Source organism: Vombatus ursinus, unplaced genomic scaffold (genome assembly GCF_900497805.2).
Source record: "Vombatus ursinus unplaced genomic scaffold, bare-nosed wombat genome assembly UNPS02014923.1, whole genome shotgun sequence".
Lineage (NCBI taxonomy): Eukaryota > Metazoa > Chordata > Mammalia > Diprotodontia > Vombatidae > Vombatus > Vombatus ursinus.
The window spans coordinates 304330-331034 of NW_020954701.1; the positions used below are offsets into that span (position 1 = coordinate 304330).

A 26705-nucleotide genomic window follows, 5' to 3' on the forward strand; every position below is an offset into this window, starting at 1 on the left:
AAGAAAGAAAGAAAGAAAGAAAGAAAGAAAGAAAGAAAGAAAGAAAGGAGACAGACAACTTGCCTTAGAGACTTTGAGAGACAGGAAACTCTTGGCTAACCACCAACATGAGCCTTACAGCCCAGTCAAGCACTTTAGAAAAGGGGTTCTTGGCCTACCAGGCCACTCTAACCTAGCAGCTGACTTGTGGTGCAGATGGTTGCCTAAGGAGGCTAGAGACATCAAAACGTGCAATCCACAGTTTTGAGTTTTCCCAAGGACCCATAGGTTTCTCTACTCAAGTCCATTCCTCCTAAATTTACATCCTGTAAATTTGTACTCAATCTTCTCCACAAATACCACATACATTGATTCAGGGAAATGAGTAGATTATGATGCTGTCATTATCCTGGCTTTGTGATCTATGCAGTAAACGTTTCATCCTATATTTAGCTTGCTTGCTATATATTTGTTTGCATATTGTCTTCTCAATTAGATTGTAAGTTCCTTGAGGGCAGGGACTGTCTTTTGCCTCTTTTTGTATCCTCAGCACTTAGCACAGTGTGCTGCACACAGTAGGCACTTAATAAATGTTTATTGATTGATTGACTGAAGAATTTTTAAAAATAAACACCTAAGTGAGGTATTACTCGAGCCAGACACAAGCATCAGTAAGAACAATACTTTTTAAATTATATTACATTTAATATATTTCTCTTGTTCTTGTTTATCTGCTTCTGCCCAGGGCTGGTTTTGCCTGATATTATTTGGGGTAAGGTAAATATAAAGATCACGTATCAAAATTATTATTTCTCCATGATTAGAATGTGCAAAATTAAAAAGAAGGTTGTGATTCCATGGTAATTTTCCAAAACTATGTTGGTTTTGTAAGATGAAAGAACAAAAGGCAGGAGCTAGAACGGTATGTAAAGATGACACTCTCCATTATTGTAATTTCCTTTCTAATTTAATTTTCCTCCACTGATAAAATTGGGATGCTGTGATATTCCCAAGGAAAATAAATATTCTCTAAATTTTGAATTTCTGAATGATGGTAGGATCAGCACTATGACTTGCACTCAGGAAATACTTGTTGATTTCAGATGAGAGTTTTGTGAAACTAACCTAATGGAAACCTCTCCTGTTAATCACAATTATTCTGCTAGGTTGTTTTGCTAAATTCTTTTCTGGGAATTTACTTCAGGCCAGGTGTTGGAGGTGGAGGGAGTTCGATCATGGGAGAACTGTTGGGAGAGTTTGTTGGGTGATATTTATTGGGTCAAAATAAGATCTATCAATAAAGAAGAAAAATGAATAAGGTTAATAAAGGTTTGTTTCATGATTACTAAACAATGTACCAAGAGCTGCCTGCAACACTTGTAAAAGACAAATAAAAATCAGTCACAATAGGTAGATTTCTGAAAGTCAAACACACAAATAAAACTCACTTCAACATTTATTAGACTCCTGTACCTCCATCACTTACCTGAGTCCCAAGCCCTTTTCCCAATGAGAAGGAAAGTTAAGACCATAACTGAGTAAGAACTTCCCCCAACCCCCAGTTGACTCCAGCTTCCCTTAGCTGGAAACAAAATAAAACTAAAAACAGGAAATGTTTGTGATAGGTTACTGTCATCCCTTTACAGGTCATACAATTTTATAGTTGAAAAGAACATTAGAACTTACATAGTTCCTTCATTTTTTTCTTTTCTTTTTTTAGATATTTCCTTCATTTTACAGTTGTGGAAACTAAGCTTGTGTCTACTCAAGGTCCAACAGCCTTTAATGGCAGAGCTGGGATTTGAACCCAGACTTTATTTTCCAAATTCCCTGACTTTCCCACTGCAAATTTCATGGTCTGCTTAGTAATCAGTCATTAGACCTTGCAGTGTTCATGATGATCATAAGCAAATATCCCACTGTGAAGACAACTGCAGCTTACATGCCAACATATGTTCACAGGGGGAAAAACAAGTCTTTAGGTTTATAAGTTCAGCATCCAAGTGGCCACTTAATACCTTTTAGGCCCTCTAATATATTTAGAGTCATAGGCAAAGACCATTGTAGCTAAATAGAGCCTTAGAGAGAACATTTCAGTGAAATTGCTTCATTTTACTGATTAGGGGTATAAAAAAGAGAGAAAGCCTCCTGAAGTGCTAGGCTGCCTTCCTTCTCCTTTTCGAAAGTAGTGGTTGAGAAATCAACCAAAAGGTTTTTCCCAGTGATTTTTTTTCTCTTTGTTTGTCTTGACAGGAAGATTTATACTTCTTCAAACCTTTTATTATTTGTGTAAATTATATCTTTGAAGTATTTGAGAAATAGTTCCACTTAGGGCCCTCTTTTTCCATGTTCCTAAATAGTGCTGATTTGGACAGGAGTTGTTTTCTACTTTGTGCTAAAGAAAATCTCCGTAGGCTAGGCAAGTAATTTTATTTTAGTTTAATTTTCTTACTTAATCACAGAGTATTAACTCTAAAAGACTTTCATGTGCTATGTTCCATCACTTAGCAGTGATGTGCTATTTCTTCCAGCCCATAGTCCCTTGAATAAGTTCATTCAAAGGTTTCCATTAGCTTGATCTCTAGTTTCCAGCGAAAAAAAAAAATAGAACTCCATATTCTAGACTACATACCCATTGGTTTGCTATGCCTAAAATCATAGCTTAATGAAGTTTGGAGAACTGACTTCTAGGAATTGTAGTTATTGTTGTTGGGAGATAGAGAGGTTGGCCAAAATGAACAATTTTTCCCAAGGAAGATACCATACAATATCTTTACTGTAAAATATACATAATCCCTTACAAGCTCTATTAAAAGCAATTAAAATAAAATCAACATCTAAGCATTTTTAATGAAACTGAGCCTCTTGTATAAAGTCTAGTACTTTTTTGCGAATTATCTATTAAATATGCTTTTATAGAAGTCAAGGACACATTATATATCTGAAACCATTTCATTCCATCAATATCCCAATAACTTGGTATTTTGTTGAAAAGCATCCCGTTTCTGACACCCCATTCTTTTGCAAGCATATTGAAAAAAATTTTAATTTTTTAAAAGTTTCGTACTCTTGCATTCTGCTTTTTCATTGATCTTCCAATCACTCACCTGTGAATATCTCTAGAATTCTAAAATGGTCCTCTGGTTATATTCCTCTTTGAGACAGTCCAGGCACACTCATCATCAATTTCATCCTGTCAACAAGATGTGAATTAAAATAGGATCATAGAAAAAGACAACCGAAAGGCTGAAATTGTCTAAGAGTAAATTGCTGAATTACCACTTCCTATTTGGAAGTGACGCCTTTCTAGACCCAGGGTGAGTGTTTAACCATGCATGCCCTGTAGCTTGCAAAACTACACATAAACTGTGTAGTTCTTGGACTTCATGAACATTTAGAAAAAAAGAACAGAGCCAGGTTTACAGTGAGTGAGATGGGAGGAAAGATGATATGAACTAGACATTTCACTCAGGCCAAGAACATCTTTCTCTCCCTAGAATCCATTAAAATTAGGGGAAATATACCCATTTTAAAACTTAACAATGGCCATGTCTCCCTCAAGATTGTAGAATCTCTGGATTGAGAGAGAAGAAATTCTTTCACCCTTTCTTTTCTAATGGAATGACCACCGTATTTGCAGTCAAAAAACCCAAATTCCAGTCCCAGGTTACTATTTCCCAGCTGGCTGACCCTGGACAAGTCAATGTATTTTTCTGAGCTTTGACTTCTTTATCTACAAAATGGAGGTGATAATGCTTTTCCTACCTGCCTCACAGGGTTGTCATGAGGATTAAATGAGATAATGGGTGTAAAACCCTGCAACCGTAAAACACTCCAGGTACATACACATAAGCTACTTGTGTTGTAGTAAGAAGAGCACTAGAATTGAGGTCAAAAGACGTGGGTTCAAGAGACCATTGTATAGTGACAGCAATATTGTTTTAAAAACAACTTTGGGGCAGCTAGGTGGCACAGTGGATAGAGCACTGGCCCTGAAGTCAGGAGCACTTGAGTTCAAATGTGGCCTCAGACCAAACACTTGACACTTACCAGCTGTGTGATCCTGGGCAAGTCACTTAACCCCAACTGCCAAAAAAAAAAAAAAACCAAACTTTGAGTGAATAAGTCATTTTGAACATTATAAATACTCAAATTAACTACAAAGGACATATGAAGGAAGACACTATCTGCAGGAAGGAGAAGGAATTGATAAACAGAAGTATGTATAGAATAGTTTTACATATCTATATACATATACATATTTGTATCTTATGGTAGCATTCTGTAGGGCAGAGGGGAGGAGAAGGGAAGAAAAAAAGGAAAAAATTACATGTTAATTGTATATTTAAAAGGAATAGCAAATTGTACATAATAGATTTGAAATTTCATGTGCAATCACCTTTTTTTTATTATACTACTCTAGGGAAATGCTTGTTTAATTCCATAAATTAAAAATTAAACATTTAAAAAAAAGACTTGGATTCAAATTCTGATTCTGGGACTTCCTAACTATGTGAATTTGGTAAATCAATCTCTTTGAGTATCAGTTTTTGAATCTGTAAAATAATACTTGTACTGTTTATAGTCCTTCTTAACTTGTGTGTGTGTGTGTGTGTGTGTGTGAGAGAGAGAGAGAGATGGACCCTTTTGGCAATCTAGTGAAGCCTATGAACCCTTCCTAGATGAATGTTTTTAGATGTATAAAATATACAAGATTATAAGGAAAATCAATTATATTGAAATAGTTATCAAAATATGTCTTTTTGAAAAAACAAGTTCACAGAGCCTCAGGTTAAGAACATTTGCCTTATTACAGTACGGTTGTAAGGAAAGTGCTTTGCAAACTGAAAAGTGCTGAATCAATATGAGCTATCATTATTGCCTACTGCCTCTTTCAGTCCCGACACACACACACACACACACACCACATAGGATAAAATAGGAGTGGGTCAATTGGCCCCAGTAGTTGATTACCTTTTTTTTTTTAATTTTTGAAACTATAGTCAGGGACCATAGTTTTTTTATCATTAGAAGAGTAGAATAATAATAATTTATATATATATATATATATATGTATATATATATATAACTTTAAGGTTTGCCAAGCATTTTGTACATTTCAGTTTATTTTAGTCTCACAACAATCCTGTATCATAGGTGCTTTTATTATTCCCCCTTTTAGATAAGTAGGAACTGAGTCAGACAGAGGTTAAATGACTTGCCCAGGGTCACAGAATTTGAACTCGTGTCTTCCTGATTCCATTTCCACTGAGCCACTTAGCTGATGACAATATTACTGACCTTCCAGCTGTGGAACATGCAGTTCAAATTGTTTATACAGTTGAGATGCTGAGTTTCCACTCAACAACCACACTCTTTTTTGAGCCCTGCTGAAAGAATGTCATGCTTTTGCAAGCTGATTGGTCAGGGTTAGAGATGTCACCTGGGACCTCTCAGCAGAGATGTTTTCGATATGTAAAGCTAGCTAGCTGGATCATGTAAGGATCATGCTCTAACCACTTGTGTAACTAGGTACCAGAATTCTAGAGGTGTTAGCCACAATATAAATAAAACCTGTGAGGCAATGTCCCTCAAGATACCAAAAGGCATGTAACCAAGGGAAAAAATGAAAGTCAGATTTAAAAATGAGATTTGGCTATCACAGTCAAAATTTCAGATTTAACCATAGCTATTATATACATTTTTACTTAGAGACTTTAATGCTCCTATGATTCCTAGGTGTGTAGGATAGAAGCGTCTCTTCCAAACTACATAGCCTTCTTAGTCCTCCTTATCCCTGTTGAGCCTAAATGGAAGGGAGAATTTGAAGCTGACAGAAGAGTTTCCACTCATTAATCTTGACTTCATAGTGGGGGCCTGAAGGAGAAGAAACTGAGTGTGTGATATGGAGAATATAAAACTGGAGGTGTTCTCCAACCTAATCCCAAATGTAATCCTTGTGGGTTACGCTCACCATGGACTAGACAACATATTTGCCTATGAGAAGCATCAGAGTTCATGTGTGGACTATGGGTCTCCCTTCCCTACTCTCCCCTCCCCTCCCCACCTCCTCTCCTATCCCTGAACCTCAGCCCACATGAGCCAGGATGGCCAATGTATACGACTCAAACCTGACAGACCATCATTCCGCTAGTGGGAAATAGGAAAGGTAGAGTCAGATAAGCTACAATAAAAAAGTGAATAATAAACATTGAGGAACACAAAATTTTGCTTCGATAATACCTAGAGAGAGATAGTTTAAGGTACAGAACAGCAATCCATGGCACAGGTACCAAATATGCCACACAAGATTCAATTTGACAATCCTTTATTTTAATTATAATATTATACTATAATTATATACATGTAATTGCTATGCACTGTTCATACTGCTGTGACAAGCAGAATGGCATAGAGGATACACTAATGAATAAGTCAAGTCTTCTGACACTTACTGGCCATATGACTCTGGGTAAGTCACTAAACCCTGTTTGCCTCAGTTTCCTCACCTGTAAAATGAGATGGAGAAGGAAATGGAAAACAACTTAAGTATCTTTGCCAAGAAAAACCCAAATTGGATCACAAAGAGCCAGATATGACTGAAATGATTGAACAACAACAAAATCTATACCTAAGGTATAGAGAGGATACATCAATCTTCATGGATGGAAGGAGTTCCTATACTAAAAAAGTCATAGATCCTTGACATACTGATGTATGTTCAAGACACTGCCCTAGACAATTTTAAGGTCTAGAATGATAGCTAAGCACAGGCAGAATGTGAGGTTTATTATGAGGGTCCCCCCATTTTCCTTTAAGTACAGGTCCTTCCTCCTGGAGTTTCTTCTACCCCCAACACACATACACAGAGAGAGAGAGACATCCATCCTTTATTTGTTCCTTTCAATTGGCTATAAACTAATCGCTACCAATGTATTTTCTGAAAATTAAGGTGACAAACTTGACAACAGCTTAAATTCAATTGGAAGTATTTTCATTTTAAAAAGATTCTCCCAAGGATCACAAAATCATGTAATGCTATAGCTGGAAGGAATTTTGGAGAAGATTTAGTCCAATCCTTGCATTTTGCAGATGATGAAACTCCTGTTTAGGGAGGTTAAGTGACCTAAGCTTAGTCACGCAGTAAGTAATAAAGCTGTAACTTGAACTCAGGTTAAACGTACCAAGGAGCAGTTACATATCTCCAGAATGTAGTTTGGCTCCCTATGATGAGAGAATGTGGGGCTTGTACAGAGGAAAGAACATGGATTTGGAGAAGGGACTTGGGTTAGAATCCTGTCTCTGTCATAGACAGTCAAGTCTAGACTACCTTGTGACTTTGGACAAGTCACTTATCTTTTCTGGGATTCAGTTTCCTCACCTGAATAATAAAGGGATTAAACCAAATGCCTTCTAAAATTCCTCCCAGGACCAAATCTGTGATCACATGATACCATAACTAGAAAAAAAAGGCACTCTGTTTTTCTAGTTATCAAGAAGAATTAAGTGTCATTTGAAAATATGGAAGAAATGCTTTAAAAAAGAAACAAAAAAAAAGAAGAAAGATTAAAGATTCAAAAGGGAATCCTCACCTACATCAGGAGATTGAAAGATGGAAAATCATGGCACCAACTTACTCTGTCAGCATTATCTCACACTACTTGTATTTGTTCCTTCATTCAAAAAGCATTTAGTAGGGGAAGAAGGAAAGAAGGATCATTAAACCTTTGTAGTTATAGACTAAGTATAAGTTCCTTCCAAAAGAGAGTGAATATGGACTCTCTAAGGATAAAGCAGCTTCTTGTTCTCTAAGGGATGATGAGGAGTTTACCCAATACTCATAAAAGAAAGAAGAGAGGGGTAGGCAACTCTCTGCCAGTACACTTAAAAGACAATGGATCAGTCATCTGCCAGTGTAGCATGAGCATAAAGAGGTATACATTCTTCTTGGGGGATGTATCTGGAGTGTGACAGGTAGCTTCCTGAAATTTTTCAAACCTAGAGACCACTATTCACTCCCAGTGATTCATGTGAGGACCAATTACACCACCAAAAAGAGCCTAGAAAGCAATACTGGGGAGTATGAAGCCCTGGGAAAGAAACTGAAGATAGATGTAGTCATGCTTTTGGTTTTGGTTTTTTTGTTTTTTAATCACTGATGCTGATTGAATGTGGGAGCTTCAGAAAAGAAACGCAGATTCAGGATGTTAACAGTTGGCTAAAGTAATGGTGTTTGAGAACAGGATTTGAAATTTGGGGAGATGACTTTAGAAACAGGAATGATGAGCTTTGGCTAAGGGTGTCAGGGGTGTGCTGTTCCATGTTTAACCAGTGCTCAAAAAATATATGCAAAACACACTTTGAAAATTAATTTGCCTGTAAGAAATATTAAGCAGGCAGATTTCAGAAAAACCCGGAAAGACTTACATGAACTGATACTGAATGAAGTGAGCAGAACCAGGAGAACATTGTACACAATAACAGCAACATTGTGCAATGATCAACTTTGATAGACTTAGCTCTTCTCAGCAATACAATTATCTGAGACAATTCCAAAAGACTCGTGATGGAATATGCTGTCTCCATCCAAAGGAAGAACTAAAGAGTCTGAATGAAGATTGAAGCATACTACTTTCTCTTTTTTTGTTTTTTGTTTTTGTTTTCTTTCTTGTGGTTTTCCCCTTTTGTTCTGATTCTTCTTTCACAACATGACTAATGTGGAAATATATTTACTATGATTGCACATGTATAGCCTATATCAGATTGCTTGCCATCTTGGGCAGGGGCAAAGGGAAGGAGGGAGGGAGGAAAAAAACTGCAACTTAAAATCTCACAGAAGTGAATGTTGAAAACTATTTTTACATGGAATTGGAAAAAATAAAATACTATTAAGTGGGAAAAAAGAAAATAAATTTGCATTATTAACATTTCCTTTGTCACTTTCTTTAGACTATCAGCAAAACAACAAATCAAACTCTGACTCGTCACCTATGTCGATTTCTGAGGCATAAATGCCCACAATGAAAATTTAGTATTTGGCTCTGTAACCTAATCAATCTGTCTCCAGAACACCCCTGAAGCTAGACGACTCAATGGATCAAGTGCTGGATCTGCAGTTGGCAAAGCCTAAATTTAAAGCCAGCCTCAGACACCAGTTATGTGACTGTGGACAAGTTCCTTAACATTTATCTGCTTCAGTTTCCTCAATTACTAAATGTGGATTTATATATAGATATATATATATATAGATATATATAGATATAGATATATAAATAGCACCTACCTCCTAGGGTTTTTAGGATAAAATGAGACTATTTGTAAAATTCTTTAGTAACCATAACGTGCTACATGAATGTTAGTTAAGTGGCACAGTAGATAGAGTGCTGGGCTTTTAATCAGGAAGATCCAAGTTCAAATCCAGTCTCAGAAACATATTAGCGGTGTGATTTGGGGCAAGTCACTTAAATTTGTTTGCCTCAGTTTCCTCATCTGTAAAATAAGAAGAAGAATAACACTTACCTCTCAGGGTTGTTGTTAGGATCAAATGAGATGATAATTGTAAAGCACTTATCACAGTACCTGGCATACAAGCGGCACTATACAAATGTTAGCAGCTACTATTATTATTACTATTATTATTATCAATCATTAAATATGACAAGAATTACCAATAGCCAAGGCACACAAGAGATCTTAACCCAAGGAAGTAAATTCAATCTTATAGGTCTCACTGAAACTTGGTGGGAAGGGACACATGAGAGGAACATGACGATTGAAGGGGTATAATAGTTAATGGGGGCAGTGGAATAGGATTGGCTATTAAGAAGATAAACTCATCTAAGGAAATCTGAGAACTGGAGAAGGAATTATGATCAAGGATCAATAGAGAAAAAGATCCATCCTCACCCACAGCGCTCCATCTCCTGCCTTTGTACCTACTGTCTCCCATGCCGGGAATGCCCTCCCACCTCGCCTCTGTCTTTTAGAATCCCCTGTTTCTTTTAAAAATCTGCCCAAGCAACACCTCCTACATGAAGTCTTCCTTGATCTACTCCGGTTTCTAGTGTTCTTTCCCCCACTATCCCAAAAATTACTTTGTATTTATTTTGTGTATACATTAATTTATTTATTTTATATTTGTATGTACATTTATTGTATATACATTTATTTTATATACATTTGTCTCCCTCCCATAGAATGAAGTTGCTTGGAAGCAGAAATTGTTTCATTTTTTGACTTTTCTTTTATTCCCAGTACCAAGCACAATGCCTGTCTAGCACATACTATAAATAAATTCTTACTGATTAATTGGTTGATTAAAAAAAATCAGAAGTAGCATGGGGGTAGGAGTGTACTGCAGATCACTCAATCAGCATGAGATCTCGAGTTTGGAAACAGATAAAGAGACAATCTGCAAATGACTCTGCACAAACAAGCAACAACTGCCCTGCCCCACCGCTGCTTCCTAAGGTCATCCTCTAGACCCTAACCATCTTCTTTGGCTCCATGCCCTGCAGTCTGTGGGCACTGCCATCTGACTTGCTTATGTAACCTAAGGACCCAAGTCTTGTCACCTGCCGTGTTGCAGAATCTTTATTTAGGACTTCTGGACTTTCCTCCTCCAAGAGGTGTGAGCTTCTTAAGAGCAGAAATTATCTCAGGTTTCCTATTTGTATTCCCATTGTTTATCACAGGGGTTGGCATACACTTAATAAATAAGGGGAAGAGGAAAGGGGGAAGGGAATAACCATTTATATAGTTAGTGCCTACTATGTACCAGGAACTTTCCAGTGCTCTTTTTACAAATCTCATTTGATCCTCACAACACATCTAGGAGGTAAGCACTATTATTACCCTTTTTTTAATAGTTGAAGAAACTGAGGCAAACAGAGATTAAGTGATTTACCCAAAGTCACACAGCTAATAAGTGTCTAAGATCACATTTGAACTCAAGTCTTCCTGACTCCAGGCCAAGCACTCTATCCACTGCTTCTGAATGCTTTTTCATTCATTCATTAAGCAACTTTTCCAAGGTTACACTGCTAGAAAGTATCTGAGAATGGAGTAGGAACCCCAGTCTCTTGACTCCAAAACTAGTATGTTCACCATCTTGTGACATATTTTCCATATGAAAATGAACCTTTGGAAAGGTATCTAACACCAGACTCTGCCTCTAAGGCTTTTATTTGGCCTGAAAAATTTCCTCCCAAAGAGTTATTCCATTTCTCCTTGCTAGATGCCAGATTTCTCTGTCTACAACTATTGTTTCAAATAAAAATCAAATTAAAGTAGCACATATTCACTGACTGCTTATTGTGAAGAAGGCATTGTGCCAAGAAATATGGCAGAAGGGCCACAAAAATATGTAAGAGTTGTTTGGACCTCCAAGAAGCTTGCAAACAACTTGGGAAAATGGCATCATCATATGAAGACTTGTACAGGCCAGTGAAATAAACCCCCTTCATTGAGGGTGGAGTAAATGAGGAATAACAGCAGTGCAGTGTTTGGTTCCAAAGGAATTCTGCTAATCCCTATACGTATTCTTATCAGATCTACTCATGAACATAATATTCAAAAATAGCTGGTTTTGCATACCCTATATGTGAGTATTGGGCTATCTTTGTACATGTCAGTATGAAACCCCACAACCTTCTAACTTTGTGGTTTGGTCAATGGTAGGACTATTCTCTCTCTCTCTCTCTCTCTCTCTCTCTCTCTCTCTCTCTCTCTCTCTCTCTCTCTCTCTCTCCTCTCTTTTTCCCTCCGTCTCTCTTTCCTTGTTTCTCTGTCTCTCCTCTTTCAATCTTTCAGTTTTTGTCTTTCCTTCTCTGTCTGTCTCAATCTCTCTCTCTGTACTCAATCTCTCTCTCCCCCTTTCACCCTCTCTGTCTCTCCTCCTCCTTCTCCTTCTCTCTCCCTCTATCTGTCTCTCTGCCTCTCTCTCTTTTAATCTTTTTATGTTTATGTTTCTTCTCCTGTTTTTTCTCTCTCCATCTCTCTCTATGCCCCCTTCTCTCTCTCTGTCTCTCCTCCTCTGCCTCTGTATCTCTCTCAATCTCTCTCTCTATGTCTCTGTCTCTATCTCTCTCTCCCTTCCTAGCTGACTTCCCAGGTGCACTCATATGTGCATCTCTGTTTTCCCAGGGCCTGACAGTAATAGGAACCAAGTAGCTGTCAGGGAAGTGGCTGTGCATGTCTTCTTGTGTCCTCCTAAGTATGAGTGAGTATGCCCATGTATTTTGTATATTTTTCAGTAAATCCTGTGGTTAGCTTAAGGAGGCCACATCACTGTTTCTTGAAACCCCAAACTTACCTGAATAACACAATAAGTTGAACAATAACAAAACAATACAAGAGATGCCATGAGACAGTGTATGATTTATGCTAAATGTGTGCCTTAACAAGTGGTATCCAAAGTTGGGACTAGGTGACCTCAGAGGGTATGGGATCAACCAATCAGTGGATGGGAAGATGGCTCCCATCCCACCCTCCCAGCAATGCCCACTCGTGGGACTTAACTGCAATGCAACCACATATATCCTTTATACCTTATCATCTAACCTCCCTCCACTCTGACCCCTCTCAATATTGTGCATGCTTCTAACTTCCCCTCTTCTGCACCAGGTCTCAGCTCCTAAGGGAAGTGGAAATTGTGGTAATTGCAACCCAGGTACCCATAGCAGTGGCTACTCAGGTATCAATGGGAAAATGTCCCAACTCTGACACATCCACCTCTAGCCTTTCAGAGTACTTTTGGTCTCAAGACGTGCCCATTGTTGAAGCTAGTTCTGTGCTCCAAGGCATTGGCTTGTGAACATCTTGCTGCTTTTAATGTAGGAGAGGTCAGAGTGATTAATATAGGATGATGAGGCATCACAGAGCTCATGAACTTATCCCCTATACCCAACACATCCCTCTTCCAAATTTCCCTCTTTCTGTTAAGAGCAACCACCATTCTTCCGGCCACCGAAACTTGCAACCTTGGTGTCCTTAACAACTTGCTTTCTCTCATTCCATGTATCCAATCATTTACAAAACCTTATCATTTCAACCTCCACATCTCTTGTATCTATTCCTTTTCTCCACTCATCCAGGAACCACTCAAACCTAGTTTGAGCCTTCTTCACTTCTCAACTGGACTGTGGCAATGGCCTCTTAATGAACCTCTCAGCCTCTAGTCTTTCCCCACTCCAATCCACTTTCCATATACTTGCCACAGTGATTTTTCAAAAGCCAAAGACTGACCAGGTCGTCTTCCTACTCAACAAATCTTAGTGACTCTCTATGGATTCTAGGTGTCAAATATAAATTCCTCTTTGGGGCATCTAAAACCCTTTACCCCTAGCCTCAATCTACCTTTGCTGCCTAATTACTCCCCACCCCCACCCTGCAACTCTACAATCCAGCCAAAGCTACTCTTTTTGTTATTCCTCATACTTGCTCAAAAACACAACTAAAATATCTATACATCAATAGGAAATTCAGATAAAATAACCATCCATTAACCTGAATCACATAAAGAAAGAAGAATTGATTTACACTGAAAACTTTCTGCTGAATTGAAATCAGAACCAATTTACTTTTGCATGTTTTCACATTTCATGTGAATAGCCACATTACTCCTAATGAAGACCTGTTATCTTTACTGTTGTGAACTATTATTTTATTGTTGTTATGTATCTTTCAAGATTCAGCTACTTGGCTACCTACACTGATCAAATTAACTGAATAAATAATTACTAACAAAAAATTATTATTATTTACTTCTGTCTTAACCTTAGGATTTATTATTAATAATGTTTTAGCAAGAACAAAAAGAGTTTTATGCTTTCCATAGACAAAATTTTAAAATATCCTTGAAAATATTTCATCTTTGTCTCATCCTTTTCACTTCCTATTTTTGCATTTGGTTTATAATACATGAAATATTAACACAGCAGTACATGCATATAACCTACATATAAATAAATATACATATTTTGGCAAGGCATACTCAAAATTTTTAATGGATAGGGTATGCAAATCAGGCTACTGACATAGACCATCATCTAAGAGGACTGCAAAAAACATTTGAATTTACCTACTTGAGAAAGCCACATTAAAAAATATTTTTTCTTATGTATATGTCTCAGTTTGATCTAGTTTATAATAAGGATTTGGTTTGATCTGTACCTTAATGCCACACTGGCCCACATTCTATCTGCCTGCCTCCCAGAGGACATGTCAGTCTTAATTCTTTAATCACTTAGCATCGTACCACTCAGGTAGCAAAATGCGGTGTCATCTTTTAGATTTCTGCTGTTAGTGAAAACCTTGGGTTGGGTGTCAGATTTTTCTGTTGCATTTTGATAAGAAGCTTGACTCACAATTATTTCTAATGTTTCAATGTGATCTCACTAACATGGGCATTCCTTTCAGTGGTACAGATTGAAACCCATTCACATTGTCCTATCCCATGTAACACTTGGTCATGTCATTCCAGAAATTTTCCATTTGGGGGCCATTCAAAGTGTTGGGAATATTCCTTTAGATCTTTTAACTTTGCATGACTGGTAATGGGACATATGGACTATCTACTAGTTCTCTCTCTCTCTCTCTCTCTCTCTCTCTCTCTCTCTCTCTCTCTCTCACTCTTTCAACACATGATCAACACACCTCCTAATCCTAGTCATACATCTCTGGATGGTGTCTTTCCCTTCTTCTATGCAGTCCTTTACTGGTAATATGTTGCAGCCTACCGGTGGCACAGTGGATAGAGTGCTACACCAGAAGTCAAGAAAACTCATCTTCCTGAGTTCAAATCTGGCCTCAGACACTTCTCAGCTGCATGACTTTGGGCAAGTCACTCAATTCTGTTTGCCTCTGTTCCTCATCTGTAAAGTGAGCTGGAGAAGGAAATGACAAACAACTACAGTATCTTTGCCAAGAAAACACTAAATGGGGTCATGAAGAGTCAGACACGACTTCAACAATACCAATAACACACGCTCATCCTGTACTCTTCCATTGGCTTTTGTAGTACCTACAACTCTAATTCCTCAGTAACTGATATACCATGATTCACAACTATATAGCATCAATGAAGCATATTGGAGTTAAGCAAAATGAGCCTTTTTTCAGGGAGAAATTTGGTATAACCAAATATATTAAGCAATTTCCAGTGGTAATCCTACCCACTCCCTTTCTCTTATTCAGTTCTGGGCCTACTTCATTGTCTATCAATAGTATCTGTTCAGGATATCTATAATTATGGATGGCAGTATCTTTGCCAAGAAAATCCCATATGCAGTAACAAAGAGTCAGACACGACCTAATGACTGAACAACAAGGGTTCCCGAAAGTGAGAAGGGCATGCATTGCAGGTGTGTGTAATAGTCTCTGTAAAGGCATAACTCTGGAATCTCATAGGTGAGGAATAGCAAGGTCAGTTTGGCTAAACCACAGAATACATAAAAGGAAATAACGTGCAAGAAACCTAGAAAGTTAGACTGCAACCCAGTGGTAAAGGGCTTTAAATGACCAAACAGAGAAGGCTGTATTCAGTACTAGAGGTAATAAGGAACCACTGGATTTTTAATAAGCAGAGAAATGGTATTATCAGATCTGTGCTTTAGGAATAGATCTTTGGCAATGGGGTGGATGATGGAGTAGGGAGATTCTTGAGACAGAGAGCCTAATTAGCAGGTTCTTGAAATAATCTAGACACGAGGTAAAGGACTGAAGCTGGGTGTTAACTCTCCATGTGAATGCAAAGAAAGATATATTTAAAGAGATATTGTTGAAGAAGAAATCATAAAATTTTACAATCACTTGGACATGTGGGAGAATGAGGAGCTAAGCATGATGACCCCAAAGGTGCAAGCCTGGGTCACTGGAAGATGGTGGTGCCCTCGATGGAAATAGGAAAGTTTGGAAGAGGGGTATAGATTATAGTGGAAATACAGTAAGCTCTGTTTTGGATGTAATGAGGTTGAGATTCCTACAGGACATCCACTTGAAAATATCCAATAAGCATGTAGTAGTGGGAAACTGGAGCTCAGGAGACAGAATAAGTTTAGTCATAGAGATCTGAGGACCTTCTACTTAGAGATAATAATTAAGCCCATGGGCCCTAATAAAGGTTACTTTCCTATTTAGAAATTCCCTATTATCCTGTAGCTCCAAGAGATGAGGACTGTATCAATTTTCATTTTTATATCCTCTATATACAGCACTATGTCTTGGACATATTAGGTGACACAATAGATAGTGCTGGGCCTGGAGTCAGGAAGACTCATCTTTCTGAGTTCAAATTTGACCTCAGACACTTACTAGGTGTGTGACCCTGAGGAAGTCACTTAACCCTGTTTGCCTCAGTTTCCTCATCTGCAAAATAAGCTAGAGAAGGAAATGGCAAAACACTCCAGTATCGTTGCCAAGAAAACCCCAAATGGAATCACAAAAAGTCGGATACAACCAAAACAACTGAATAACAAAAATAATAATAATAGCTATTTCATGTGTACCATATTACCCTTAGAGGTACCAGACCCAATTTATATAAAATGTTTTATATGATTACATATTATACATTATGTGATATATATTATATATCTTTCTTATTTGAGAATGCAATAGAACGACTATGAATTTTGTCAGAAGAGGCCTCTGGTCCTTCAACCTCAGTAGGCAAATACCCTTAAAAGTTCTTAAGACAGTAATAAAAAAGCATCTACCCACTACAGAAGGGCCTACATGAGGAGTCATGTGGATAAACGGAGGCTTCTTTACTGAGCCTGCAGTGTGCTCCTACTGATGATAAGCCCAAAGTAGGCTGAGTTTACAATCAAGTATTAAACCATGTCAGGGAAACTGTAGAGACAAAGACAGTGATTTTTAGCTATAGACAAGCATCAGTGTATCTACAGAAATGGGATATCCACACAACTCTCTTTTCTTTCTGAAACCCTCAATCATAGATACTTGTCGGGCTTCAATATTTGCAAAACCCACAGATGAAGATATGTGAAAAAAAATCTCTTGACTTGCAGCTGCAAAAAGCTGGTGACCTCAGTTACTAATAATGTGAGGTTAAAGTCATAGGTTGAGTGAGTGATTTTATTCCCAGACCTTCCACTGACTCATTGCACTCCTTAGTGACCCAAATTGCATAAACTTTCAGGGTTTCCATTTTCATTCTGTATAAATGACATTCTGTATAAAGTCATTTGAGGTGCTACCTACATGATACAGAAGGTCATTTACTAATGAATGGTTTCAGGCCACAGTTATGGGGTTGATCTAGGGAAGATAGTAAATAGCTGATTAAATGAGCAATCAATCAACAAGAATTCATTAACAGCACCTACTATGTGCCAGGCACTGCCCTAGGCATTGGCAATACAAAAACAAAGAATGAAACAATTACTGCTCTCAAGGAGCTTACATTCCATTGAGGGAGATAGTAATTATACATATATACATAAAGTTATATATATATATATAATTATAATATATATAAATTATACATATATATATATAAAATTACTATCTCCCTCAATGGAATACATATATATACACACATACACACATATACACATACACATATACATATATATATATACATGTGTACATATACATTTACATATATATTATACATATATTCACCATATACTTACATACGAAATAAATGCCAGGTAGTGAAGAAAGGAGGACACAAGAATTTGCTCAGGCTGGGGCGGGGGGGGGGCAGTCAGTAATGGCTTTACATGGAAGATGGTGCTAAAGTTTAATCTTGAACATCAGAAATTCTATGAGTCAGCAGTGAGGAGAGGGTATCTGCCTGGCATGGAATTCAGAGATAAATTTAGAGATGTGTGAGGAATAGGGAGAAAGCCAGTTTAGTTGGACTATAGAGTGAATGAAGGAGACTATTGCACGATAAGGCTAGAAAGATAGGTTGGGGCCAGGTTGTGAAGGGCTTTTTATGTGTGTGTTATGTCTAACATACATATACGCATTTTTATATATATATATATGTATGTATGTATGTATGTATGTATATATAATGAGTGTGAGTATTTGTGTATGTATATACATGTATATAATCTACATATATGTATATGTATGTATGTATGTATGTGTATGTATGTTTGCACCTCACCTCCAAGGCAGGCACTTTCCTCACCCTTTTTATGGCTCTGTATTAATAAGTCTTTCATTTTTTTTGGTGAGGCAGTTGGGGTTAAGTGACTTTGCCCAGAATCACACAGCTAGTGAGAATTATGTGTCTGAGGCTGGATTTGAATCCAGGTCCTCCTGACTCCAGGGCCGGTGCTCTATCCACTGTGCCACCTAGCTGCCCCATAAGTCTTTCATTTTATATAGAATACCAGAGCTAGAAGGAATCACCTTAAGGACCACCTAGTCCAATTTCTTCACTTTACCAATAGGGACACTGATGGATGCCCAGAGACATGAAGAGGCTTGTCCAGGGTCAAACAGCAGGTAAATGGGAATAAAAAGAGTGAAACCCAACTCTCAATCCTGTGGTCCTTCCACAATAACATGGTGCTTCTTCCAGGGACATCTAGACTAATCACATTAAGACACTACCAGCATCACCATCAGGTATTATTCATTTACCAAATTACTGTTTTTTAGAAGAAACACTAGGTAGGGGATTCTGAACGCTGAGTTCCTAGGAAGGATGTCACCAACAAGGAAGAGAAAGATATTGGAGGAGGAGTTTGGAGGGCATTGCACAAATTACACTTTACCCTTTTGGCTAGTGCTGACAGGTTAAAGTTGATTCGTCCATTCTAGGTTCTAGTCCTTCCTACTGCTCTTGTTCTAATAAGATGTTATCTGAACTATTGCCACCTTTCTGATTTGTCCTGCCCACTCGATCACTTTCCATGGTTACCCTCCCACTTCCTTCTTCTGTTGTTTTCACAGCTGTTAATGTCTTCCTCTTTCCGATTTGTTTATAATCTTGAATGTATTTATTTACATATCTCCCCCATTAGAATGCATGCTACTTTTGCCTATCTTTGAATAGGCCAAGCATGTAAGTGCTTAATAAATAGTTGTGAACTAATTGAATTCCTCTATTTTATTTGCTCTATTCTATTATGCTAAGACCCACTTCTACGTGCCCCTCCATCTTTTTTTTTCTATTATCTGTGTTTTCTTTCCTTTGGTTAATACCTTCTCCTTCTTCAAGTACTCTGCCCTACCATCATTCTCTACTTTATCTGAAAATAAATAATAAAAGAAAAAAAAAAGTAAAGCAAGATTATACTTTTAAAAAAAGTTGTCCCAATAGCTCTGACTTAGAATTTTGATGGTGGTCCTTTTTGAACTTAAGGACTGGATCACCACTAATACTTTGGCAGGGAAAGATGGTGTGGCCTGGACTCATGATTTTATCAGTGAGAAGGAACTCTCAGTGTAGAGACTCCCTCCACTGACAAAGATCTGTAACTTAACTGTCTCATTTGTAATTATGCATTCTTTCCTGACAGTCAGAAAATCAGTTAATCTATATGTATTTTTTCAAATAACTGAAGTCCCCCCTTTTAAGAGCTGAAATTAATGCTTTTTAAGCCATTTTTTTTAGGGAAAAAGGCTATATTAAGGTGACCAGTGTGCCCTATACACTATTGAAGTGTATATAATAGTTTCACAATCAATTTCCCCAACCGTGAGTTTCGAGTCCTTGTGCCAGCTTTTTTAGTTTTTGCACTTTCCTCCCTCATGATCAGATTGTGAGCTGTTAATTCTGGCTCTGATCAATATGTCTTATCCCCATATTTCATTTCATTTGCTGCCTCTAATCTGTTATTTGTCAGGACACCAAAGAAACAACGCTTGTTAGAACTATTTCCCAAGTAAGAGTCAAGAGATTCTGAGCCAGAGTTTGAGGTTTTTGACCGTGAGTAAGGCATATGAGTCTCAGCGCATGGACAATGTGCCATCTATTTTTACTATGCAGATAACACGTTTTTTAAAATGTGCTTCCCCTTCCTTTTTCCTGATGTCTTTTTTGGCTCTCTCTCAGGGAGTTGAAGTTTAAAGTATTCTCGTGATAAGCGAGGTGTTTGTATTCTGGATCTTGGAAAGATAAAGTAAAAACATATGATTTTATGATGTTAGATACTCTGTCTAGTTCTTTCTATCTCTCAATTCACTCCAATTCTCCAGGCACTTATTGTCTTCCATGTTCCAAGCATTGTGCTAGGCACAAGAGCTTCTAGCACAAGAAAAAACAATTTCTACTTTCAAGAAGCTTATACTATCCTGGAGGGGTGGGGGATACACTGTATACAAGATTTATCCCACATTATTGTAACTAAAAGTTCATTAAAGGAAATAAATAAATGATATATAAATGTATGCTAGCTTTGGAAGCAAACATAAACACTCAATTGAGTACGTAGTTGTATATTGCAGAGCAGCTAAGGGAATTAACTGCTCCCTGAAAATCTTAGTGAAAAAAAATGTACTCCTATCTATTCAGTTTGGTAATATTCTCTTCTATTTTTTAAAAATAGTGAATACTGCAACAGAATGGTACACTATAATATTTAGTTCTAAAAAATGAGATCAACCCAGATGTCAGACTTGAATGTTGGAACATAAGATCTCTCAGGAGCAGGGTCTCCATTCTACAATAATTCTCAAGTTCTGGCTGGAGCAGATCACCTCTGAGGCCATGCTGTAATCTTTCTAAATAAATTAAATAAGTAGCTGAAGTAACACAATGGCCACTAATGTCTCTCTAATCCCATTTACTGAAATGACAAAATTAACTGCTGCCCATTTTTGTGGCTTGTTTCAGACACCTGCAGACCTTTCAGTTGATGGATCATGGTTTCTTCCATTTCAGCGGGGGAGATGGAGTCTGCAATCTTAAACATTTCTTTTTCTAGGCCTTGTTGAATTACAGCAGTATGAGTTCTCTTCAGTAGGAATGTTAACCATTTAGGTTGAGTTATTATTACCTATGGACATAGCTCCACAGGGCCCGTGGGAAGCGAAAAGAATTCTGCTCTTAAAGCTAGAAAAGACTTGGGTTTCAATCCCATTATCTAAATTTACTAGTTTCATTAAACTGAATGAGTTGTTTATACTCTATGAGCCTTAGTTTCATCATCTGTAAAGTGGGAATATTAATTCTCTACCACAGAGGATTGTTATGAAGCTCAAATAAGATGACATATGTAGAGCCCTGCAAACCTCAAAGTCCAATGAAAATGTCCATTGTTGCTATTATGTTTATCTATTCTCTTCACTGTACTCTTTTATGCTCTACATGTCAATATCTTCACTGCTTTTTGCTATTTCCACACATTCTTTTTGAGTTTCTGCTAGTCTAACACATTTTTCATCCTTCACCCAACTTGCTACTACCTCTGTGAGACCAGTATCTTGTTCTATTTACCTGCAGTGCCCTTCTGTCTACTTGCTGCCAGTTCCCATCTCTCCCCTTTGAAAACTCAGCTCAAAAGTTCCCACATCTATGACTCTTTCCATGATTAGCCCCACTTTGTCATGATCATCCCTCAGTACCTTTATTCTACCAAAAGATGAAATTTTAAAGCAATGATACTGTGTATGTGTGCCACATGGAACCAGTATTATTAATTTCTCATCACATCCCATACATAAGCATACATACAAAATTGCCCCCATGTTAATTTGCACCAGCTTGTACATTTCTTTATAGATATTCTTAAATCTCCATCACATATTCTAGCCCTATCTATCTAAATTAGATTCTTGAGGACAGGGGGCACTTGAAATTATAGATTCCCAGAATGTGGAGCTAGCAAAGAGTCTTAACTAAAGCATGTAATTACAGAATCACTGCATCTAAGAGTCAGAACAAACTTCAATGGCCACCTATTCTAACCCATCCTTGAAAAAAAAACCCTCCCTCCAGTATGCCTGACAAGCAGTTAACCATCTATTGCTTGAAGCGATGGGGAAACCCACCACCTCTCAAGGGAGTCCATTGCACTTTTGAATAACAAACTTAGTGATAATCTATTCCATCCTCATTTTATAAGGTGGAAAAGGTCAAGTGACTTACCGGTTGGTGAGCAGGAAAGCCACAAGTAGAGTCTTCTGCTTCCCAATTCAGCATTCTCTCCACAACATGCTGGCCCTTTGGTTATGGATGTATGGTATATGTGTGTATGTATATGTATTTAGTATGTGTATGTGTTTGTGTGTATGTATATATGTATATATACACATACACATATATACATACACATGCATGCACATCCCCCTCCCCAATATTGCCTAATAATAGACTAGATAGTCAAGAAATATCATTGACTGACTGGTATACTGGTATACTTCAAGCTATAAATTTACATGATATACTTGGCCAAAATACGAAGATTTTAAAATAATATAGTACCAAAAAAAAAAATCCCATGAGGAAAGAGAAGCAAAAAGTACCACTTACCAACAAAGAATGCTGTCTTTAGGTCTCTGACTCGCTTCCACAGAACTTCAGACTTTTCTCAACCAGGGTTAACACATAAATGGATGTTTTCTCAGTTGCCAAACTTTTGAATTTATGCTATGAAAATGACAGCTTTACTTGGGACATCTTGGGGCTCCTTTCTCATCTAAAGCCTCGTGTGATTTCTCTCTCATTTTTACACCCAGCAAACAAGATAGTGTGGTGAACTACCTCACCACAAGTTTTATCCCTTCAAGTCTCATACCTCTGATCATAAAAAGGTAACAAATAAGGTGGGGGAGGGAAAGATAGATGTGTAACTAGGTCAACTTCACAATTTCAATTTCAGATGCAAATATTTTTCATGTTAATATTTCATTTTGGTTTGTGGGACAAGTCTCGATTCTTCTTGGAAGCTACATGTTGCATACAATGATTCTAAAATTCTTTGAAAAGCTCTGTGTGTTACCTGATGACAATGATTATTACCATCTACCCTTCTTCTTAGTGTTGGGGAATAAATACCTGGGTACCACAAATAACTTAATTTTTCTGTGTGCAGATATTCTTAAAATAGGAGATCCATTCAATTCAACAACTATTTACTGAGAATAAATAGTACTGGCCATCAAGGGAGCTACAAACATGAATGAGGGATTAATAAGCAGAGTGGGGAAGAAGGGAATAAGTACCCTAAAGCAAGGTGGAGAATAAGGCATTGGAGTATAGCCAAATGAGGGCTGACTTTGATTTCAGAAGATCTGGGTTCAAATCTTGCTTCTATCACTTACTACCTTTATGGTTGTAGACAAGTCTTTTAGCCACATTTCAATTTCCTCAGTTTCCTCACCTGTAAAATGAACTGAAGAAGGAAATGGCAAATAGCTCTATTATCTTTGCCAAGAAAACCCCAAATGGAATTATTAAGGGTCAGACATGACTGACACAACTCAACAACAACAAGAAAATTGTGTCAAAGTTCTTGATAGTTATATGAATGTCATGGAATCACCTCCCTGATGTCATGGTCCTCTTCAAGAACAAGGGACAAACAACAACAATAAGTGCTATATAAATATTTTTGTTATTCTTGTTCCTGTTCTTAATTATTACTCTTACAAATCTGAAGCCAGAATTCTCCCAAGTTTTATGATAGGTGGGTTGGAACTAGGAGGTTACACTCCTAGAACATCCTCACGTGGCATTTCATGGGAGATTTTCGGAATTTCTAACTGGTAAATTATAAAAATGAATATCCCCACTGATCTGGTTCTCTTTGCCCTATCCTCCACCAGTCAGTCAACAAATATGTATTAACCACTTACTATTTGTCAGGTACTATGATAGGGTCTGGGAACAAAAAGGAAAAAGTGAAATAATTCCTTCCCTCAAAGTCCATATATTCTATTGGTGGAGAATCCATTCAGACTCCATCAGTTCTTTCTCTGGAGACAAATAGCATTTTTCATCATATGTCCTTCAGAATTGTCTTGGATCATTATGTTGCTGAGAATAGCTAAGTTATTTACAATTGATCATCCTACAATATTGCTGTTATTGTGTACAATATTTTCCACGTTCTGCTCATTTCACTTTGTATCAGTTCAAGCAAGTCTTTCTAGGTTTTTCTGAGAGTATCCTGTTTGTCATTTCTTATAGTACAATATTATTCTATCACAATCATATACCACAACTTGTTCATTCATTACCCACTTAATGAGCATCCCCTCAATTTCCAATTCTTTGACAACACTAAAAGAGCTGCTACAAATATTTTTGTACATATAGGTCCTTTTCCTTTTTTTTATCTCTTTGGGATACAGACCTAGTAGTGGTATTGCTGGGTTAAAGGGTATACACAGTTTTATAGCCCTTTGGGCATTGTTCCAAATTACTCTCCAGAATAGTTGCATCAGTTCACAACTCCAACAATGCACTAATATCCCAATTTTCCCACATCCCTTCCAATATTTGTTATTTTCCTTTTCAGTCATGTTAGCCAATCTGATAGCCTCAGAGTTGTTTTAATTTGCATTTCTCGAATCAATAGTGATTTAGAGCATTTTTTTCATATGACTATAGATAGCTTTGATTAGGTTACTGAAAACTGTCTATTCATATCCTTTGGCCATTTATCAATTGGGGAATGGCTCTTGTTTTTGTAAATTTGATTTGGTTCTCTATATATTTGAGAATTGAGACCTTTATTAGAGAAATTTGCTATAAATTTTTTTTCAAAGTTCTGATCACTGTGTATTTCCCTCCATCCTATTTCCCCCCTGTCTCCTCTCACTCTCCCTCTCTCCCTCTTTCTCTCTCTCCCTTTCTCCCTCTCTCTCTCCCCTCCCCCTCCTTTTACCTGTCCATCCTTAAAAGTGTTTTGCTTCTGACTACCTCCTTCCCAATCCACTCTCCCTTCTCTTATCCACTTCCTTTCCTACTTTTTTGCAGGGTAAGATAGATTTCTATACCCAACTGAGTGTGTATCTTATTCCCACTTTGAGCCAATTCCAATAAGAGTAAGGTTCAAGTGCTTCCTCTCACATCCTCCATCTTCCCCTCCACTGTAAAAGCTCTTTTGAGCTTCTTTTATATGACATCATTTACCTCATCCTACCTCTACTTTTCCCTCTCCCAATGCATTCATCTTTCTCATTCCTTAATTTTATTTATGTAGCCATCATCCCATCATATTGAATTTATACCCATGTCCTCTGTCTATGTCTATGTTCTAATTGCCCTAATAATGAGAAAGTTCTTAGGAGTTATAAGTATCATCTTCCCGTGTAGGAATGTAAACAGTTTAACTTTACCAAATCTCTTTTGATTTCTCTTTCTACTTTTTTATGCTTGAGTTTTGTATTTGAAAGTCAAATTTTCTATTCCGCTCTGGTCTTTTCATCAGGAATGCTTAGAAGTCTTATTCATAAAATATCTATTTTTTTCCTTAAAGATTATACTCAATTTTGTTATGTAGGTGACTTTTGGTTGTAATCCTAGCTCCTTTGCCCTCCAGAATATCACATTCCAATCCCTTTGATACTTTAATGTAGAAGCTGCTAAACTTTGTGTTATAATGACTGTGACTTCACAATATTTGAATTGTTTCTTTCCAGCTGTTTGCAATATTTTCTACTTGACATGGGAGCTCTGGAATTTGGCTAGAATATTCCTGGGAGTTTTCATTTGGGGATCTCTTTCAGGAGGTGATCAGTGGATTCTTTTCCTATCTATTTTAGCCTCTGGTTCTAGGATATTAGGGCAGTTTTCCTTGATAATTTCTTGAAACATGATGTCCAGGCTTTTTTTTTCTTATCATGGCTTTCAAGTAGTCCAATAATTTTAAATTATCTCTCCTGGATCTGTTTTCCAGGTCAGTAATTTTTCCAATGAGATATTTCACATTTTCTTCTATTTTTTCATTCTTTTGATTTTGTTTTATTATTTCTTGATGTTTCATGGAGTTGTAAGCTTCCACTTGCCCAATTCTAATTTTTAAGAAATATCTTTTTCAGTGAGCTTTTGTACCTCCTTTCTCATTTGGCAAATTCTGCTTTTTTAAGGAGTTCTTCTTCGGATTTTTATGCCTCTTTTACCATTTGACCTTTTTTTTAAGTTATGATTTTCTCCAGTATTTTCTGTGCCTCTTTTACCAAGCTGTTGACTCTTTCTTCATGATTTTCTTGCATCATTCTCATTTCTTTTCCCAATTTTTCCTCTACTTCACTTACTTGACTTTTAAAATGCTTTTTAAACTATTCCAAAAATTCTTTTTGGGCCTGAGACCAATTTGCATTTTCCTGCAAGGCTTTGGATATAGCTGTTTTGTTGTCTTCTGAATTTATGTTTTCATGTCCCCTGTCACCATAGTGACTTTCTATAGTCAGGTTCTTTTTATTATTGTTTGCTCATTTTTCCAGCCTGTTTCTTAATTTTTAACTTGATGTTAAAGTTGGATTCTGCTCCTGTGGTAGAAGGAGCACAGTTCCTACCTTCAAGATTTTTATGCAGCTGTTTTTAGAGCTAGTTCTGGGAGTTTTTAGTTCTTTCAAGGTGGTATGATGTAAGGAGAGATGTGTTTAACACTCTCCTGGCCTGTGCTCTGGTCTGTGAGTGACCACAAGTATTCTTCTCTGCCCTGGAGCTATGACAAGGATCCTGCAAGCTCTGGTGTGCTAGTGCTCCTTCTGGCCATGCAACTATGACCCAGACTATGACCCACATCTGCATAGGAGCAACATAGGGATGTGTAACCTCCTAGTTCCAA

General features: G+C 37.4%; 1 protein-coding gene across 1 annotated transcript in view; it reads right to left on the bottom strand.

Annotated features, from left to right (window-relative positions):
• The window catches only part of CCR6 (C-C motif chemokine receptor 6), a 30828-nt gene extending 8134 nt beyond the window's left edge, over positions 1-22694 (bottom strand). Inside the window, exons 1-3 of the mRNA XM_027843548.1 lie at positions 22439-22694; positions 4030-4065; positions 3087-3172 (exon numbers count right to left, since the gene is read on the bottom strand). The gene's annotated coding sequence lies outside the window, so the exon portion shown is untranslated. The remainder of the gene's footprint in view (positions 1-3086; positions 3173-4029; positions 4066-22438) is intronic.
• Positions 22695-26705: the final 4011 nt, after the last annotated feature.